Below are 22,417 nucleotides of genomic sequence, written 5' to 3'. Positions count from 1 at the left end.
GGAATGCAGACAATATTTTAACAGATTTATTTTTTTAGTCTTCTTTTGCCCCTCCACAACCCCCTCCCCTCCTGTCCCAAATCCATCATATCTAATTCATACATTTTTCCTTCCTTTCATTTTATTCATACAGCTCTCTTATTTTTCCTCAAAGGGTATAAATAGTGTTTTCATTTTCAGTCTGTCCAACAGGTTCATTGGCCCCATATTGTCCACCCGTTTATACAGAACAGCATAAAGCATAGCAGATCTACAACATAAATAACAACTCAAAGAGCAGCTAAACACCCAGGGTCAGGAAATTTTACCAGTCACCTCACCATGACAACAGGGGTGCTGTTTGAGTTTAAAGGTTAAATTCTTTCTCTGTGTACAATGTTCAGCAGAGCACAATCTCCAGCATTAACCAATGTTTGTGAGGCTAGGAGCCTGCAGAAACAAAATATGCCTATTGTAATAATTCTAAGAATTGTTCTAGTGTAGAAGCTTAATGTAGTGGTGAGGCTTATTAATAAGGCAGAATTAAGTGTTTCTGAGGCCTCATTTCTCTGTTCATCTCTGTGGTGCAGCCACAGATAAACCATGCAGGCTGATTTAAGGTTTGATAAAAGACAGCTCCCAAAGGGGGATGCACTTAGCTAAGCCTGGCTATCATGATCAATGGTCATCCATTGGCGCCTATCTGTCTAGGGAGTGCCAGTTGGACATCTGGACTACATTACTAAGTGTCAGGACTAAGTGACTCATATCTCACCTTGATCAACCAATCAGGGACTGGTAGGACCGAGTAACCCACGTGGGACTCTGATGCCCATGGAACTTTCAGCCAATCAATGAGCTGAAGTTCCTCCAGGTAAAAACAGGCAACACAGAGAGCCTGGGAGATTCAGATTCAGATTCAACAAGATTCAGTAAGATTCTGGAGAGGATTCTGTGGACTGTTCTAAAGGGAATTCAAAGGATAATTCCAGGGCAGGACGGCCTAGGAGCAGAAGGCTCCCAAGGGCAGGACATTCTCGCAGCGCGCCTCCTGACCATCCTGAGACTCAGCCCGGACAACCACGGAACGGCCAGTGTGTCCGAGTGCCAGAACTTTCCTTTGTTCTAAGAGTCTAGAGTGGGGGTTGCCAGAGAGTAACCAGCAGCAGGCCTCGTGAACAGGTCGGAACTGTGGACAGCTGAATCACTATTCAGAACTAGTTCTTCATCAGGAACGAACCGGTCCTCTTCCTGACTTGCTGGGACCCACAGTCATCTTTTCTCCTGTGCACAAACTTTGCTAGTTAAAGCCAACACTAACTAGCCGGTCAGTGAGCATCAGCAGCGCACCGTCGCAAGCCGCACAGCACAGCCTGGCACGGAGCCAGAGAGCGCGGATTGGACAGCAACAGCCTGCAACTGTTTCTTTGTGCCCGCAGGAGATCTGAATCCCCAGAGATTGGATGAGTATTCAACTTCAATGCATTACAGCTCGAGAATTCAATTGTTATCCAAACCAGTTGATATCAATTTAATTCCTAAGAGTTATGTACTTGTTTTGAGTATCTAATGTAGAAGTTGTAACCAAGTTCACTTTACGAAACGGTCTTAATGAATGATATACTGAACGTATGTCCTCTTGATATGTGTAACACTTTGTATCTGACCGAATATACCTTTTGTATTCTGATAACCCTCTCGATAAGATCTGTTAGGTTTACATGCATATTCTATGTATTAATAAATGTATCCTCGTGTATTAGTACCTGTGTGTGCGCGTTGCTTGAGTTATGTCGCATGGTTGGATTCTAAAGCTATCAAAAGAATCAACTTTGTGATTTACTGCTACAATTAATAATTGTCTCAGTAAATGCCCAAACCCTACAGAACTGGTGCCTTCAGAGAGCCACTATGATTACATATTTGGTGTCCCTGAGCCGGTTTTCCCTACATTAACCACCATTGTACCTGTATTTCCAGGTGCTGTACCAGTTCAGTCATCAGTCACCGTGGAGTGTGCTTAACAAGTAGAAATCAAATACAACTGAAGTTTTCCTTTTTGAGACTTAAACTGTTCACCATCATCAAGTAAGTGTATAAAACGTCAGCTGTAACTCTTCTTGTCAGAACTACTCTCCTGACTGTAAGGAGAGTACTTCTTCTTGGTTATCTACTCAATAAACTCCTCTTCTGCTCGACAAAATCGTCTTAAGTGGATATTTGTTCTACATCTCCATTCGCGGCTTTTTGGTTTAAAAAAATTGCTGGGATTTTCTAGTCATCGGGCAGAATTCTTTCTGCGCTAATAAGTAAGATTTCAACTTTCACAAGTTGTATGCATTTCTTGAAAAAGTTCTGTAAGACAAAACAGGAAGAAAGGCACCGCAGGATTTCAAATGTTTATTGAGAAAAGCTTTAACCATCATCTGGCAGTATTCATGTCCAAGAACCTCAATGTGCTTTCTATTTACAACAGGTTGTCCACTACAGCTGCCACTGAAGCACAGCACAGGCCAGAAGTCTGACATCTCCCAAGGAAGATGTTGAAATTGCAGGTGGAAGAGCAAAGTAACCCTCAAGTACAGGGAAAAGGTGATCATCTTGAGTGTGCCACCTCATGATTGGTCCAGTGGCAGTGCCCTGACAAGGTGGCTGAGTGGTAAAGGTGATGATTGCTAATCCATTGTGCTCTGTGTAATGGGTTGTAATGGACACTGTTATTTTGTGTAGTTTTCACTGGGATGTTATTTTGTTCAATCTTTTTATCCGTTATCTACCCGTAGAGTCGACAGTTTTAATTGATAATGTACTACTTATGTCTGTGAAGCACAGTGAGAGGGAGCTCCTGTTGCCTTTCCTCATTCACACTAAAAGCCACTGAAGAGGAAACAACGAGTTGAGTGACTGATTATTTAATAATTTCCCTCTTCAGGTAAAAAGTGTATAAAACACAATTGTTATTTGCAGAAAGTCATCAATGATTTGTTATTATGACAAAAGTATTTTCCGGTCAGATTTGAGTGTATTTGTTAAGTTATATCAAGTTATTAGAACAAAGTTAGTAGCACGAATCCTCATGGTTAGCATAAAGGCCATGTATTTGGCATGTTAAATGAAATGTGAATGTTTTAGTGATAAGCAATTTAGTTCATGTTCGGTAATAGCCTCAGTTTATTTCAGTGTTCCTGGTTTTCTATATATATTAATATTTTTATATTAATATCCAAAGTGCTATTGCATTTATATTGCTAGTGAACGTTACATTTTTAAATACTAATATAGTCTTGAGATATCGCAGATTTGATTGTGTTTTAGTGTTTCTGATTTTTTTACGGAACTGTGTAATACACTAAGGAGAAGACTGAATAAGACATAATGCAGAATATTTTCTTAATATATAATTAAAAATATTAAGAAGCCTTTTGTAACTTTCAGCTTATTTTCTTTGTTTATATTGTATTACTGTAAACTGTTTATCCTATATAGATTCACACTAAAAGCCACTGATGAGGAAATGACGAGTTAAGTGACTGATTACTTAATCATTTCCATCTTCAGGGGCACTACATCTGCACGCATAGGTTAGAATCCCATCCAAGTTGTGTTCAGTGTCTGCTATGTGTTCCCATTTGAAACTGTTTAATACTTGTTCCTTGTAATTGTTGTTCCTTTACTAGAACACCAGCCAAAGACGAGAACTCCCTCCATCTATGTTATTTGAGTGAAGGGGGGGGGGGAACCATGCTTGTACTGCAAACAATCATCAAATTGATGTGCTCCCCCACATAAGCGATGCCTGAACATTGTTGGTAACCTGGAGACCAGACCGACCTCTTCAATGACGTAAAGGACAGGACCTGCAGTATGTAATATGAATAACAGATTTCAGTTTTCAGTGAAGCAACTGATATGAAACTCTTAATCTCAGGATTGTGAATTCAAGCTCCATGCTGGCAAGAAATTCCAATGGGAAAGATAAGATTTACTTGTATTCTAATTAAAATAAATATTATGAAACTTTTCCCAATACTAGTTTCACTGTGATTTTGTTGGTGACATGTTGTTCTTTATGAAAATATTGTTTCATATGCAATTTATACCTGCACCAGTAAATATATTGGAAAGAAATGGCCTGTCACTAAGGAAAATCATAAAATAGAGCAGAGATACAATAAGGAAACCAACATAAAGGAAATGTTCATCACTTGGCATGTTCTTTAGTGTTTTTTATAAACCGAAAAAATGTCAAAGCATTCTAGTCATTGTACTCCTTGTAGATAATCTGAACAAAATCACTGTCAAGCCTTCATCCCACCACATTCTCACACAGAAGTGCATTTGCACTAATCACACTCCAGCCCCAGGCACTTCTGCTAAACGATACTGATCCTGCCAATCAGCCAACCACGACACTCCATCAATCAGCGCACCTTCTCCCTCGCACAATACTTAAACCCTCCAGAAGCCTCTGTTCTTTGCCTGGTATTGGTTGTTCTTTGGAGCTCCTACCTCACCTTTGTTTTTGGATTCAACTCTCTCCTCGTAACGAACCTCGGAACTTTCCTTCGACCATGTCTCTTGTCCCTTTTTGGATTGGAAGCCTGCTCGTTGACCTTTTGTTACGAACCTCGGAACTTGACTCGGACCTCACCTCTTGCCTTGTCCTCAAAACCTCTGAATCTTCTCCCTCATCTCTAGACCCCCTAAGGTACTGCATAGGGTTCATCTTCCTGTTTGTATAGCGGGTCATCTGTGACAGAATACCAGGTGCAGATATTGGAGCCCGTTGACCTACACCCTATTTCCTCCCTGCTTAACCAGCACTCTCAAACTATGTCCCAACTCCATGACTCCCTCCAGCTCCTTACGGATCACGTCTCTCAGCTTTCAGCTCCCACCCCTGTATCAACTCCTGTCCCGGCTCCTGCCCTGCTCCCTGTCCCCGCAGCAGCAGCTGTCTCGCCGCCACTGATCCCTCTGGACAAGTTTGATGGGAACGCACACCTTCCTGAAGACTCTCTGTATGGTGATTACACATTTCATTATCAAGTCTCCTCCTTTACATGCAATAGCAGCCCGGACACTAAGAGAAGAGATGAGAAAGGGCTTTTATCTGGCACTTCTCATGCTCAACGAGTTCAATGTGAAGCTCAGTACAGGTTGATGGCTTCACATCTCCCAGGGAAAATGTTGATCCATCAGATACAATTGTAGTAAAGATACGCTTGAAATATGACTCTCTAGTACTGGGAAAGATGATTATCTTGAGTCTGCCACCCAGTGCCTGCTCTAGGTTTTCTGCCGCTCCCACCAAACAATTTCTTGTCTGGCCCCTCTAAGAATTTTGTGATGCTATTTACCCAGGCCTGTGCTTTGCATTTTTTTTTTGCTTCAAAACAACCAAACGAAAATTAGGAAGATTGCATTTTGAAATAAATCAATTTCTTACTCGTTTATTTCAGAAGATTACACATTTTGGGATAAACTATTTATATACACATATCCTGGGGTTTTCCGGTACGCAGGCTAAGTTCTCCAAAATTTAAAGAAGATATCATGTGAATTAATTGTTACATTGTTACAGCGTTTTTTCAGTAAAACTATTTTTTCTCGGTACAACTTTGAATTGATATTACTACTACTCCTGATGAACGATTTTGGGACATGGTGAATTTTATTTTTTTATGTTTCAGAAAAAAACACACTCACCAGAAGCTTCTGAAACTGGTAATGTTCACATAATGCGTAATGTGAGCACAATGTTTGCGGTAAAAAAAACAAACAGATTTCTTCCTATGAAATCTAATGCTTTTATAGGACCTGTTTTAGAACATTTTAAGCTCAGATAAAGCTGTCAATTCATCATACATTTCCACTCCATCAACATTGCTACTGAGTGCTCTGGCAATACTTCCCGAGATCTTTAGAAAACTGCTTTTTACCATTTTCAATATCGTTCAAAAAGTCCAAAGTATCAACTGCACGAAACTGATAAAATCTATCTTTGATTATCTTTATCAAATGGTTTGGAAGGGTGCACTGGCTTCGGCTCGGGAAGAAACATTGTTTTGTGTGTGTGTATATAGCCATCTTTTAAAAAGTGTAAAAATCACCAAATCATTGATTTCTGTGACTAACAATTGTCCATTTTCAACATGTGATGAGGATTCTTAATCATAGTTTTACTGCTGGGCAAAAGCCAGCAAAATATCGATAGTTGTTCAAGCTTTCAGCGTCTGTATCAGATTGCGTGGATGCAAATATTGCTCAGAATTACCAGTATGATTCTCCTGAATTCAGATTGGCTGTGCTTTAGTGCTTTCAAAAATGTATAGGTAACAAGTTGGAGTACTAGGTTCCTAACAGTTTTCAACAACGTTTGAAAACAGCTGTCGATGCATTGGGCTTGAACCAAACCCGGGTCAACTGCTTGGAAGGCAGCGATGCTCGCCACTACACCACCAACGCGCACGTTGCAGAGCCCCTCAGAACACCATAAGAGAATGCCACTGATATTTTAAGCTTTCTCCAGCATTTGTGTTGATTCCACATATCGTGAAGGAATCATGATATCGTTCAATACTGCTCCTAGACGTTCAGATGGACTGTTTCCTTGAGAGTCACGAACCGCAGTGGTATTGTATTGCAGTGAGACAGCAAGACTTGCAATGCCTGCAAGACTATGTCACGCTAAACACCACAGATTGTGTTTGTCCAGTTGTGTCAGTTGTCCTGCAGCTACAGATAGTCTGACACAAACGTGCTGTAATACTTTCAGGATGTTAGGATTTGATTGTGCAACATCCGAGAACATTGCTCCTTTGTCATTGTTCTGTCATCTTATCCGTCATCAGCTTGAAATAGACGTAAAGGGGTATTTACCATCTCTCTCGAAATGTAAGAACAAGCTGTGCAATCTTTATTTACCTTGTGTAATCATTTTTCATAAAGTGTAGTTGTATTATAGCATGTGCCCCTGACGATATTATTGATACGTTATATGTGCTCTTGTTTGTATTGTATGTATTTTTGTTGTTCAAATAAAAAGTAAAAAAAAAACAACTTTCTGGATGTGGCTGCTGTAAAAATAAAATGACATCAAGGGTGCTGTACACAGAGGTGTGAAGCCTGTTCCATAGAAGAACTATATCCAGAGGTGTTAAAGGAGTCGAGATCTCGCCATTGAGAGGGGAAGCATCTCAGAAAAAGCAGGTGCAGTCGGTTCCACAGTCATAACACCACTAAGTCAGACGACAAGAGCGAAAGCCACTCGGCTTTCTCCGAACAAGTAATGAGGCAAAGAGAGAGGGCAGTGGGTAGTGTGGCCGAGCGGTCTAAGGCGCTGGATTTAAGCTCTAGTCTCTCTGGGGGCATGGGTTTAAATCCCACTGCTGCCAGGTCTGTCAAGACCCCCTTTCTACTGACTTGAAACGCAAGGGGTTGAATTTCTTTTTGACAGTTTTTCGAGAAGCTAAGCAACGTGTTTAAAGATACTTTGTCAGCTTGACATCAAGGCAGAAAACAAAAACTTTATTGTGTCCTCTCAACCCATATGTGCTTTGCCACCTTTTGCGTTATGCAGGGAACGACGTCTGCCAAGATCACTTTTGAGTCAATGCAAATCGTAGTGTGCCCTCCTTTTTAATGTTGGTTGTGCTGGCGTGCTGTGTGTGAAACTTTATGCAATGAAGGCATTGAACATTTTTTTAATTATTGTATAAAAAATGTTCATTTTTTTCTTAAATATTTAAAAAAGTTCTTAAATATGAAGAAAGGTCTGACTGTGAAACGGTCAAAATGTCAGTGAAGAAATTAATAATGTGAGGAAAGATTAATTGGGGGAATCTTGACCCCCCCTTGACTCGCCATATCGTGCTGTATTTCTCTCTCATTCTACTGGGAGTGGATTATTATTAATATATAATAATATAATTATTAATAATAATAATAATTGCTTACACTTATTGAGTGGAGTTTCTGGTTTCCACTCAAAGTGCTTTACAGGTAATGGGGACTCCCCTCCACCACCACCAATGTGCAGCATCCACCTGGATGATGCGACAGCAGCCATGGTGTGCCAGAACACTCACCCTACATCAGCTATCAGTGGGGAGAGCAGAGTAATGTAGCCAATTCATAGATGGGGATTATTAGGAGGCCATGATTGGTAAGGGCCAATGGGAAATTTGGCCAGGACACCAGGGTTACACCCATACTCTTTTCGAGAAACACCCTGGGGTTTTTAATGACCACAGAGAGTCAGGACCTCTGTTTTACTTCTCATCCAAAGGACGGTGCCTGTTTACAGTATAGTGTCCCCGTCACTATACTGGGGCATTAGGACCCACATGGACCACAGGATGAGCGCCCCATGCTGGCCCTACTAACACCTCTTCCAGGAGCAACCTTAGTTTTTCCCAGGAGGTCTCCCCTCCAGGTACTGACCAGGCTCACACCTGCTTAGCTTCAGTGGGTTGCCAGTTGTGAGTTGCAGGGTGATATGGTTGCTGGCCGATAAAGTCTGGATAAAGATGGGTCAGGTATGACTGTGCTTCACCACAAGATAAGACACTTCATTTAAAAGGATCCCAACAGTATCTTCCCCCTTTCAGAGCCCATGGGAGTGAATTTTATACACAATTAAAAAAAGGCAAATTTTATTTTACTTATTAATAGTACTGAGCACTAAATGTAGGTCCTGTCATCATATAAAAATTAAGGTAAATATACAAAAGTATTAAAATACAAACGCACAGTCCAAACATAATCATGCCATCCAGCTGTCTTTTTTGCTTGTCAAGTTCTCCAACAAATTTTTAATTGTTATAATTTTAAATATTTTAACTAAGGGTGCAACGAGAGTATAAAATAATTCTCCTGCCAGCCATTCGAAGATCAAAGTCCATGGCTGTATACGATTTCCTTGAATGCTGGCCATTATTGGCCATTCCCAGTGATATTGACTTACTTACTCAATTGCTTACTTGTTGTTGGACACGCACAAAACAACTGCATTTCTTGCAAATATCAAGTGGGTTAAGGTTTTGCTAAGAAATCCAATTAAGTAGAGATGAGGTTTACATCAGAATAATGAGAAGTGTGTCCCTGGGTGGGCGCGAACCACTAACCTTTCAATAAACAGCGGCCAGAAACTGACGTGCGTCCCTTTTCTCCATTTGTAAACTTTTGGTTAATAAAGAAAAATCGCTGGCTTTTTTCTTGCCAGTCGGCAGTATTTTTTTTTGCTCTGCGGTGAGTTTCCCGAAAGCATCGTAGCGCTAAGAACATTGTTAACTCGCTCTTAAGATAGATCGTTAATTTACGAGTGTTTCCCAAAACCTATCGGAACTAAAGTAGAACGTTAAATCCTTCGTAATCTACGTGCTCCCCGACCCACTCGTTAATTACTAAGTGCTTCTTAAACTGGCTACCTCTTGCGCCAACCTTAGTGACAGAGATCGCCAGACAGAGCACATTCAATTCACGTCATGGGAATTCTCTGGAAATATAGAATACTAGGAGTTTATATTAAGGATTTTGATATTTTGTTGTACTATGTAAGAGGAAATTCGAAAAAAGAACATTTATTTCTACAGTAATTAATTTATTAGTCATCTTGGGTAAATTACATATTCATAAGTCAAATGTTTTAATAATACTCCCTCTTTTCCCAGTGGGCAAAAGACGTATAATATACTTCTATTAAACGCATACCTTAGACGTCTAAATGTGGTCTGCAATTCGTCTAGAATGAAATTCTAATATACATCTAAAGTTATACGTCAATTAGACGTCTATGTTTAGACGTTCATTATACATAAATGGTTGGAGTTCTATTATACGGATAAATTTAGAGGACTATTATACATATATGGTTGGAGTTCCGGATAACTTTAGAGGACTATTATACGTATATGGTTAGAGGTCTATTATACGGATAACTTTAGAGGTCTATTATACGTATATGGTTAGAGGTCTATTATACGGATAACTTTAGAGGTCTATTATACGGATAACATTAGAGGTCTATTATACGTATATGGGTAGAGGTCTATTATACGGATAACATTAGAGGTCTATTATACATCAAAGATAGGTTTATAGGTGTAGAAACAAGTAAACCAAGCCAATGATTAGGTTTAGAAATTTATTCTGAAAATACACATTCACACCTGAAACATATGTATTTCAAATTATACATGGTATACAATCAATCAACAATCAACATATGGGCAATAATCATAAAAAACACAACTAGTCTTAAACTTCAGCTACAAATTCTGGTAACATGGCAATATACAGTATAGTAATGACAAACACAAACTAATTACATTAACACACTAACTCAAAACCACATTTTGATTCAAATATACATTTTAAAATGTACAACTTCTATATTTCCAAGAAAAAAATATTACAATGGAAGTTAAGACGATTTTTGTCCACTATTTGCAAACCCTGTCTAATTGTCCTAACAGTTAGAACCAAAAACCTATTATTTTCAGTGTCCAGATCTCCTGGCCCCCTGCCTTGCATATGCATTCTTCAACTAACACATTGCGTGCTCCTTTATTTCTTTTTCTGTTGATGTAGGGTGGGACTTCAGCACCGCAGCTAGGAGAAAATTATATAATATTACTTCCCAAATAAATGATGATTAATATCTTCTTTAGTATAATCTAAAAAATGAACGGTTTACTAAGCTCAAAGCTGAAATAAATGTATAAAATTTGGCTTGCATCATAGCAGTTGAGCAATAAAGTCTGTCCTAATTAAAGAGTACCCAAAGTTTGAAAGTACAACATAGAATAAGAATAGAGAAACGGCAAAACGATTTTGTGTCATCTTCCCCATTCACACTATTTTTATGTGCCATTTTTTGCTTATTCACGTACTATTTTAATCAAAATAATATTAAGAAAGATCTGTATGTATTCAGATAGTATTATTATTGTTCATACTTACTCGTCAAAAGAGGATTGCTGAGATATTTGCGGATATACTTCTACGTTTGAAAAACGTGTCCAAAATGGTGACCAACGAATACTAGCAATGCATTGTGGTATATAACCGGAAAATATGCTGGGTTCGATATTTTCTCAACGTATGCGTTTTTTAATGTTGTCAATATTATGGTTGAAATTTAACATTGATAATACATCGCGGCTATGTGCCCCCTGCTATGAGCTGATGTGCAATTTTAACGCATGCAGTTAGTAAGGATCGGTCACTGTTGTATGGTATTATATATAATGACATTATGGAATAGGATGGGGACAGGCCTGGCATCATGGGGGGAGGGAGGAATGTCGCCCCTTCAGTTTTGGGCAAAAAGATTTACCTAACTTAATTTAACCTCGACGTATAATCAATGTCGAATTGCAACCATAAAATCGACGACATTAATAAACGCATATATAACGTCGAAAACACATCTAACACAGTGCCTGAGGCTTTTTACTGTATGTATCGTGTGTGCCGCAACTAGGAGTATACGGCACTCTGCACAGTGTACGAAGTAAATTATTTTCGCAGTATTTAATTTACACGTGTATAATAAATATAGTAAATATAATAAATTAATTACTGCGAAAATAATTTACTTCGTACACTGTGCAGAGTGCCGTATACTCCTAGTTGCGGCACACACGATACATACAGTAAAAAGCCTCAGGCACTGTGTTAGATGTGTTTTCGACGTTATATATGCATTTATTAATGTCGTCGATTTTACAGTTGCAATTCGACGTTGATTATACGTCGAGGCGACGTATATATACGTATAGCCGTATTTTCGCCGTGAATATACGTATATTCGACGAATCAATGCCCACTGGGTTAGTACTTTTGGGGTGGGGTTTAAATTGTATTTAAATTCCATAAATAATGTGAAACATGTAACATGTATTACAATGTAGCGCCACGCAGGGCGGGCTGAGAACAGCACCTGGGGACTACCGGACTATATAGTGGGACGGAGTCTGGGATACAGTCTCTTCCCTTCGTGTGTGTGTATGTTAGTGTAGGTGCAGCGCTGTAACCCCTGTCCCTGTGTGTGTACCTTTCCCGATTCGAGTTAATAAATGCGTTGTTCAGCCCCATTCCCCGAGTCCCACGCCTGCTCCATTCCGTACCGAAACCCGCGGTCGATACAATATTTAAAGTTCGAATACCGTTTTATGTTAAAAAATAACAACAATTATTTTCTCATGAAACACTGTGATTCTTAACAATGGCAGCGCACCTAAAAACATGGCTTTAAATCAAAGACGTCGTGCAGGACGCATACACTGTCCACGCAGTTAAACTTGATTTTCTTTTATGGTCATTTACTTTCTTTTCTCTTAGAAACAATAAGGGTCCCATTTTGTGCCTATCTATACGCTTTCGCTTAAATGGTTGTTAAATTATGATGTCATGTTTGCTTCATATTCCTTTTTTATTTTATTCCTTACTTTATTTCATCCCACTGAAGGACCAAAACCGACACCATATAATGAAAGTATTGTCAATCGATTGTTTTTCAATCGACTTGTGATGCTTTTTGCTAAGCGACTTCAGGGGATGGGTTAACAAAGAAGTACTTTATACTCGCTCGTTAAATGATCGATTAAAAGGGGTTTTGGGAAACCCACGAAAAAGTAGCTCGTACGTTACGTACGGACATCGTTAAGTTGCTCGTTAGTCTCTAAGATTCATCGTTTTCGGGAAACTCACCCCCGATAGGTAAGATTTGTATTTTATCTTTTATAAGCTATATGAATTTCTTGAAAAGCAAGTTGTTCCAGAAAGGAAATGAATGAATCGTGATCATCCATAGCGATGCATTCTGTAAGACAAGACAGGAAGAAAGGCACTGCTGGGATTTGAACTCAGGATTTCCTGTTTAATAGGACAGTAACCAAATCAACCAAGGTGTCGTCAGAGCATTAACATCATGTCTGACTGAGTCTGTGATTTCAGCTGACTGTCGCTGGAGGACAGTTCATCGTGAACACATCAGCCTGCACAATGAGAGGGAAGAGACTGGCCTCTGTGATGCAGTATCAAGTTACACTAACCTTCTGTTCTACTGTTCTATGCTTCACTCTACCCTTGTAGGAAAATAGGAATAGTAGGAAAAAACTTGGTTTCCACGCATTTAAGGTTTCTTTCTTGTCAAATATTTTCAAGCACATTTCTGATGTTGAAAATAAACCTTGTTGTTTTCAATGTTGTGCTCCTTTTCCCCTAGTGTCACCCAAATTGATACATTGTGCTTTGGCAGTTCTTCAAGCTATAGTGTTTAGAAGAGATCAGTTGAATTAGTTTGCATAAAGTATTATTTTTCATTTTAAATACCACAGAAAGAAATTTAGAGAAGGTGCTGGTGTTTTCACTGCTATAAGAGCTGTGATGCACAATAAATATTTCCTGTTAGAAAAATGTAAGAATAACAGGAAGTAATCAAACACTCTGACACAGTATGAACAACACAAATTATTATTATTTGACATTATCAAAAAATATTAACATATCACAAAAATACAAACTGAACCCACATAGGGAAATCAGTAAGATCACTGTTAAGCAGAAACAGATCAGTTATCGGGTCCATTTCCTTTCATCAAACCAGTCACTGGTTGTTCTCAGCCAGGGTGCACAAACTGCTCCCTCAAGAAGGGCAACACCAGGCAGGAGGGTCAGGTCTGTCCAGCACCAGAGCAGGCCTGGGTTTCTCCAGCACTGCTGGGCTACTGGGAGTGATGCTGGTACGACCCCAATCAGAGTCCACTGTCTCCTGCCGGCACTGCAGTATGAACACAGATGAGCTCTGGAGCTGCTGAATTCACAACTTCCTGCCAGGATTCGGAGGAATACTAGAGCTGATGTCTGGCGATTTGAAGGAATACAGGAGCTGATGACTGGGGATTCAGGGGAATACTGGAATTGATGTCTGGGAATTCTGAGGAATACTGGAGCCAATGTCCAAGGATTCAGGGAAATACTGGAGCCAGTGTCCTTGAATTCTGAGGAATACTGGAGTTGAGGCTCACACACCTCTTGTCACGATATTAGTTCCCCCTCCTTAAGGGTACTCCAGCCCTATCACTCAAGACTTTATTCCATGCACCTGCTCCCTATTCCCTGCCCACCTTAAAAGCCAGGCGCTGACGCTCATCCGGGCTCTGCTCTGATTTCCATATCGTGCGAGTCCGGGACCAGGAAGCGCCTGGTCCCGTTAAGGTTTTAACCTCGGTTCCCGTTCCTGTTCCCCGTCCGCCGGTTCCGACCCGGCCTTCGTGGTTTTTAATTCTTGTTCTGATGGATCTCCTGGTTTTGGACTTACTCGTGTGTTTTGGATTTTCCCTAAGGATTACTCTTGGATTGTTCGCCTCGGCCACACCTCCCCCGTGCACCAGCGCACCTTGGACACGCCCCCTGTCTTCAGCCCCGTTTTCCTGCATGACGTTTCCCTAGTGTTTCCCCACTCCGTCGGACTGTGTCGTCCGCATAGGGTCCGGAAAGAACTGTTGCGTTACACCTCTATCCTTTCACTAACATCCTATACTCCAGGTTCAGAGGACAGTGACTTCTCTACCTGCACTCAGGCTACCAGACACTCCTCTGGCCTTCCAGTCTTAACTTCTGTCTCCCCAAAATTAAAAGACCAAAAAAAATTATGTTTTGCCTTTTCAAGCTACTATGCAATTGCCTAAAGTCACTCTTTAATTAACATATCTATTACTTCTAGCAGTTCTAGGTCATCTCCTTTGCTATACGTATGTATAAGGTAAAAAACTACTGTTGCACTGAACTAAAATCCACCTCTGTAATTACTCTTCACACAGAATGGTGTCCAAACTAGAGGCCATCACGGACAACGTCTCCCATCCCCTCTATGACATGCGTGTGAAAATGAAGAGCACGTTCAGCAACAGGCTGATCCATCCACGGTGCGACAGGGAGTGCTACAGGAGGTCATTCTTGCCTTCTGCCATCAAACTGTACAACGCATCCACTGTGTGTCTGGGCAGGGGCAGCACTGACATTGACATGTTTTTTGCACTAAACAGTAAACTCCTTCCTACATCTGGCTTTCCTGTTTACAACCATTTTTTGTGCAATATATGCCAGGGACTTGTGCAATACATTTAGATTTATATTGTGCAATACAACTTTTGTGTACTGTTCTGGTATGTTCTGGACTGTGAATAACTCTTCTTAGTGCACATCTCACTGACTGTACTGATTGTATTGTATTATTATTGTATCATTCGTTACACTGTGCTGTCCCTCATAGGATCCGTAAAGTATCAGGGACAGTTTAAACCAGAGAATCACACTTCTAAAACAATTACAGAGAAGGGATTAAGCTGATATAATTAAATGCACTTTGTTCCCTGGCGCAGCTCTGGTGAAGAGGTAATAAATTAAAGAAAATAGGGTTAAATTAATATTCACCAATAATGGAACAAGTAAAGGGTTTATTGCACGCTAAAAAGAGAAGAAAGGAAACACAATGTTTCAGTTGTGGAGCCTTCTTTGGGCTTACTTTAGCTAACTATTTACTTTAATCACATCAAAAGAAAGCTCCTCAGCCAAAATGCTGTGTTTCTTAGCTTCTCTTTCTAACATGGAATTAACCTATTACTTGTTCTTTGCAGCCTACGCATGCTGACACAGCTACCTACTTGAACTATTTACCAATAATGACATAATACAAACTAAGCAATACAAAGTACAACAGGAGAGACCATCTTTAACCTGGAGATTCTTTATACCATCCCCTTATTTAGCTGTAACATTACCTTCCTCAATACTTTACACTGAGATGCCTTATCTAGCAGAGAGGTCATTAAACAGATTAAGGATGTGTAACATTTCTGCTTTTACATGAAATATATTCAGCTACAGTAGACTTATTTAAAATCCCAGACTTACAAGGATATTTTACAGACAGAGATTAGAGTGTTTCTAACATGATTTTCCAAAGTTATTAAGACGACGTATAATTACTGTTCGGAATGTTTGAGCATTTGTTATTTACTTAGAGGTTGAATGTTACAATGTGTAAATGAAGGTAAAATAAATTCTGATATAACATGCTTTAGTTTCATGCCTACAAATTGTGGTATTTTGGAAAAATTGGGAAGGTCTTCTACTAGGCTGGGCAAACGATTTTTAATTTTTTTTAAAAAATAAATAAACAATGAGATATAATGATGTGTTCCTGCTTAACTTAGACATTGCACACTTTAAAACATATAAAAACAGGTTTCGAGAGTTAAAAACCACTTTTTATGCGCGAAAAATGGGTGATTTTTCTTCCTCGTGATCAGCTCAGAATCTTTGTGTACGCTGTAAGGTTTTTACTTCTTAATTAAACGTTTAAAATACACGAATTTCATAAAGACAACACACGTTTCGAAGAGAAAAAATCCCATTCTTTTCTCTTCCTGTTGTGTGAAACTCATCAGCAGGTCTTTTTTTCCCAATCAGAGGCTCTGAAAATAGCGTACCGCCCACTGCGTTCCGTCAGAGAGGGGCGCGGCACCGAGAGAGGGAGGAGGCGCGGAGCTCAGCAGTACAGACCGAACGTTCTTCTGCCTGGAGCGCTTATGGCAGCGATCGCGTCTGCATTTATAACTTAGTTTTTAAAATTAATCAAGCAATATGAAGCATCTCTTTTTACTTTTAAGTCACTTAATTATCATTAAGCACAGCTTTCTCACCACCTAGACTACTTTTTGATACCATCCTTAGACAAAGCAGAAACGTGTTGTTCTGTCTAATGACATTACAAGTGGAAAGATTACAGATTGTAATCGTCTTTAATTTTGTTACGTTATACATTTTAGAAACGTTTCATCCATACAAACACCACAAAACTATTCTCGATTGTATTTCTGAATGGTATGTTTCACTTAGTTCACTGTTTTAAATACATCTAAGAAAGTTAGGTGTTAGCATAAACTATTAGCAATAATATTAAATTTAGCACTGTAATAAGTTGTTGCACTTTCCCCCGCATCTTGTAAAAATATATTTTCATTGTTCAAATATACATTAAATCTGACTATCATATAATAAGTTAAATACAAAACTAAAGAAAAAATAGGGTTAAATATAATTCAAAATATTTTGCTAACAATGTTAACTGTTTATAAATAATAAATTGTATTAACTAAAGAGTAGGATGGCACAGTTGTTAGTATGCTTTTTGTTTTGTTTCTTTTTCATAAATACAACAGTAGTACCTGAAGTCTCAGTGGCTTTCAAAATTAAATTATGCATGCAAACCTGTGAACTAGAAAGATAACTAAGATATCCATCCATTTATAATGGTGGCAAAGTGGTTAGCATTGCTATCTTGCAGCACTGGGGTCCTAGGTTCAATTCCTGCCATCCTGTGTGTGTGGGGTTTGCATGTTCTCTCTGGGTTACATGGTTTTTCTCCATATGTGTGATATGACTCCCTCTTGCACTCCAAAACATACTGGTATGTTAATTGGTTTATGGGAAAACTGACCCTGGTGTGTGTGTTTGTGTCTGTCTGTCCTGTGATGGACTGCCGCTATGTCCAGGGTGTATTCTGCCTTGTGTCCATTGCTTACTGGGATAGGCTCCAAATCCTCTGTACTGGATAAAGAGATTAGAAATGGAAGTAAAGGCACTGTGTGGATGGAACTATACACAGTGTTAGAAACCCACTATGAAATGGCAGCATCTCACTGAGAATAAAATATTTTATAGTGCTGGCTTAAGGAAACAGCCTTTCCACCTCTCTTGCACATCAGTATCCATACCTAGTTATTTAAACAAATTGCCTCTAATTATAAACATCTTAATATGCTGGCTCTGTGGATCCGCATCAGCTATGTTTGCCCATTCCTTCAATTCATGTGCATCCAACACACAGTTCAACGCTATCAACTACACAAAATCTAAAATACAATCCTCATTTCAGTATCTATGTAAACATACAGTCTGTTAACTTCATCATCTTCATCAAAAGTATGCCTAACCCCATTAGGAAGTGTTCTTGTTATCAGTGTATTCCTCAGCTTTCCCCAAATTATCTTCTTCTTACCAACATCTCTAGTCTTTTATCCTGCAATAACTCAGCCAACACTTAAATCTCCAAAAGCTGCTTGTGTTAATTTCTTGAAATCACAAATATCATGTGTAAATACTGGCCATGTAATACTCTGCATTGTGGAATAATAGTTTATTTTAAAGGGAACTAGAGAAACTAAGAACTAAGAAAGGCTTTTTTTTTCTAGAATTAATAAATGCACATCCTGTTCACTGGGGAAATTAAATCCACACTGAGCAATCTTCAATATGTTCAGAATATGACAGTGAGAATCCTATCAGGGATGCATTACACCTGTTTTCAAGTCCTTGCATTGGTTATCTATCAGGTTTCGAATCAACTTCAAAATCCTCATCCTCATTCAGTACCTACAGTATATGGCTTATTATCTGTCTACTCCCCACCTTTGTCTGTCTGACTCTGGTCTTCTAGCTGTCCTCAAGAACATCTACATTCTGTGGGTGACAGGGTCTTCTCTAGCTGCACCCCAGAGCTCTCAATTTGTATTCCCAGTGATATCAGTCACGTACCCTGAGTGCATTTAAATCTAACCTCAGAACCTTTCTTTTCAGAAGACTTAGTGTCTGTATCTGCTTCATTTTCTAATTTTGGTAGCACCTCTAACTGCTTGTCTTTCTTATATGTATTCTTAATGACCACAGAGAGTCAGGACCTTGGTTTTATGTCCCATCCGAAGGACAGCACCTGTGTACAGTATAGTGTCCCCGTCACTAACATTAACATTGCACTCAGAGAGAGAGAGAGGTTAATACAGACTGACATTTAAAATACTAATCTGGACGCTTTGGGAGTTATTTTTCAACTAACATAAATATACGTACTGCATCTTGTATTATTTATATAATTTCTGTATAGTATTATTATACAAATACTGCACAGTAATTTTGGTAATGAGGCTAAATTAAAAAAAAACTGATTTGGTAATACAATTATTGTGCAAAGGAATAAGTAATAGGTTTATTCCATGCTGAAAAGAGAAGAGAGAGAAAACAACATTTCAGCTGTGAAGCCTTCTTAGGGTGCCTTTGTAGCGGAGTTAGTTCTGATACGGTGACGGCAGCATCCTCACTGCACGTAGCAGGGACCTCAGCTGCCTGGGCTGAGGGAGGTCTCCTTTAGCCCTGTTGCTTTAAGCTAGAGACCCGGGTTCACGCCCCAGGTGTGCGGGACAGAATGGGTAGCGGAGGGCACGACCCCGAGTGGAACCGCGACAATCACACCTTCACCTGAAAAAGGCTTCACAGCTGAAACAATGTGTTTTCTCTCTCCTCTTTTCAGCATGGAATAAACCTATTACTACGCATGCTGATGCAGCTACCAACCTGAACTATACAAGTATTGTGTCTTCAATAATTTTTACCTTTAGATTAATTACATACCAAAGACCTAAAAGTATTGTTCCAGAATAAAGTTTCACATTATATGTTGGCAATCTGAATTAACAAATGCAAATAAAATAATTAACTGATTTTTTTTATAATGATCGTGATCCAATGATGAGATTATTGAGTCTAAACGTGCTGTTTTCAGCCCTGTTACTGTATTACCTATGTTGTCAGCATCATAACCGGACAACAACAGTTCAGTTTCTAGTAAAATAATCCTGCTGCTACATAACACAAGTCTTTCCCACTCCACTATATTCTCACCAGTGAGGAAGTTAAAGACACTATTTAAAACTCACACTCTGACTTCATACAAGTCACCCCATTAACCTGACAGCTCCAATCTCGTGTCCATTTCGTCTTTTATTTCTGCAGTGACTTCACAGGAAAGCGTGTCCAACATGATCTGTCTGTCCCTGATCTCTTCCTGCTCCCGACTCCTTCTCCCACAGCTGCAATCTCCACAGCACAAAATGTGTTGATTAGAAAAAAAATTGGATGATGCCCAATAAATATTGTATAACTAATAAGGTTAAGGAGGTTTCATACACAATAATTCATCGAATTTACCCAGTTAAGACTCTTGTTATCCAGCGATTTAAAATTAATATCGTAACACAACGGGGGTTCCGGCGGGCACCCTCGCCACATTAGGTCAGCCCCGCACTGTCGGGGGCTCGAACTCGGGACGCTCGTGTCACTCAACAGGGAACCAGCCTGGTGAGCTAAAGAGAGATCTCTCTTTGGCTTACTGGGCTAGGTCCCTGTTGAGTGATGTGGGAATCCCGGGTTTGAGCCCCTGACGGTGTGGGGCCGGCCTAATGTGGTGAGGGTGCCTGCCTGAACCCCCGTTGTGTTACAATATAGATGATAAATGTGTTTTTTGTGACAATAGCCCTGAAACTATTCAGCATTTATTTTGGTTATGTCCCAGGTTAAAAACTTTCTGGACTAAGTTTTATTTTATTTTCTAAGACTTATATTAAAAAAGAGACCAATACTGATATTTGTTTTGATAACAAATATGTTACGTTAAGTTTTAACAATACTAAAATATTGTTGTAATAAATTTGTAAATGTAATTTGTATTATTGTAAATGTAATAATAATTTAATTATACATAAAATGAAGTAGTCTGGGAAGAATCCTGAAGTATCTGCAGACTATTTCAAAATGTAAAAATATGAAAGCGGTGCGGATGTTATTTTCATTTAATTTGTTTAAATGTTTTTCATAATTTGAATTTATTTTGTAATATGTGCCCCTGACATTGTTTTTCTCTTGAAATGTTATATGTACTCTTGTTTGTATTGTAATTTGTGTTGTAGCGGCAATGCTTGTTAATAAGACAGAATTAAGCGTTGGTATGCTCCTAAAGGAGGCCCCATCTCACCCTCCATCTCTGTGGTGCAGCCACAGAGAAAGAATTCATGCAGGCTGATTTAAGATGTTTTCTTTTGATAAGAAACAAGCTCCCAGACGGGGATGCAATTAGCTAAGCCTGGCTATCATGATCAATGGTCATCCATTGGCGCCTATCAGTCTAGGGAGTGCCGAATGGACATCTGGACTGCATTCCTAAGTGTCAAGAGTAAGTGACTTATATCTCACTTTGACCAACCAATCAGGGACTGGCAGGGCGTGGTAATACCACGTGGGTCTCCAATGCCCGCCAAACTCTCAACCAATCAGCACACATCTGGGTCTTGATCAAAAAGGGAGCGCAAGCTCAGTTCTGGGCTCTCCTTGGCCATTTTCGCGCATCCTCAGAGACAATCACGTGACAACTGCTGTTGTCTGCAAAAGGACTTGGACTTTGTTCTAAGCGCGAGGCCGAGGATCCCGTACGTACTCAGAATTCTACCAACGTGAATGCTCCGCTTGATCAACGGCAGCCTACAGTTGGACCCTCGTCGACAACCTGAATAGCTTATTCAGAAGCAGCGCTGGACCGGGAACGAACCAGCTTCTTCCCAGGCAAAAGAGTGACTTGTGAGGACTCGCGGTCACACTCTGTGCATAGAGACTTTCTACTAGCCAGCCGGACTGCTGGTAGATCCCCTCGGAGCAACGACTGCCCTGCACGCCGCAGTTAGATTCCTCCGCCTGTCCTACTCCAAGCTGCACCTCGACTGGTTGGCCGGTAGCCAGAGGACGCCGACACAACGCCCATTGGACAACCGCTGGAACAGAGGCTGCAACAGAGCCTGTCAGCTGGTTTGGTGTTCGTGCCGGGAAATTCCAAATCCAAACACAGTGGATAAGTAAACCCCATGTTCTACATTGCGTCTCGAGAATTTAATTGTACCTCAACACAAGTTGTTATCAATTTAATTCATGAGTAATGTATTTACTTCCGAGCTTAGAGTAACAGTGGGTAATAACACTGATTAGCGATTTGGTAACCGAACGATATATATTGACATATATTCTCTGTTGTGTATCTCTTTGTGTTTGCATCTCTTTGAGATTATATACCTTGTATATTGATAACCCTCACAGTAAGGTCTGCCGCTCGTATCCAGGCAGACTAGTATATGTTTGGTGCACAGTTTATATTAATAAATGTATCCCGTGTATTGAACCCGTGTGTGTGCGTTGTTAGTTGTTCTGACGATTGATTTTCTAAAAGCCCCAACGAACAACCTCGTGATTACTGCTACAATTAATAATTGTCTCAGTAAACCCATCAAACCACTACAGTGTTATTATTTATGCATAAAAAAACATTTTGTAACATGATATGAACCCCCTAGCACCACCTAGTTAGGAGAAGTGAATAGCCATCGAGCTACATGTTCTGATTTGCCTTCAGCTATAAATTCATTTCCCTTTAAAACCTAAAAAACTGTGTACATTATTCTCAAATTAATTCCAAATTGAACATAGTTTGAAGATGTTACATAACAGTACCCACCTATAACCAGACAAAACTACAGGAAGTGATAGCAAG

General features: G+C 39.7%; 1 long non-coding RNA gene across 1 annotated transcript; it reads left to right on the top strand.

Moving 5' to 3' along the window:
• Positions 1-1,956: 1,956 nt before the first annotated feature.
• Positions 1,957-3,965, top strand: LOC148665501 (uncharacterized). The gene is made up of 3 exons (XR_015936565.1): positions 1,957-2,067; positions 2,456-2,571; positions 3,657-3,965. It is a non-coding gene; the product is annotated as an uncharacterized LOC148665501 (long non-coding RNA).
• The last annotated feature ends 18,452 nt before the right edge of the window (positions 3,966-22,417 follow it).

This window comes from Lepisosteus platostomus, chromosome 5 (genome assembly GCF_059453375.1).
Source record: "Lepisosteus platostomus isolate fLepPlt1 chromosome 5, fLepPlt1.hap1, whole genome shotgun sequence".
Taxonomy (NCBI): Eukaryota; Metazoa; Chordata; class Actinopteri; order Semionotiformes; family Lepisosteidae; genus Lepisosteus; species Lepisosteus platostomus.
The sequence above is the reverse complement of the archived record's forward strand: the minus strand, read 5'-3'. Positions and strand labels throughout refer to the sequence as shown.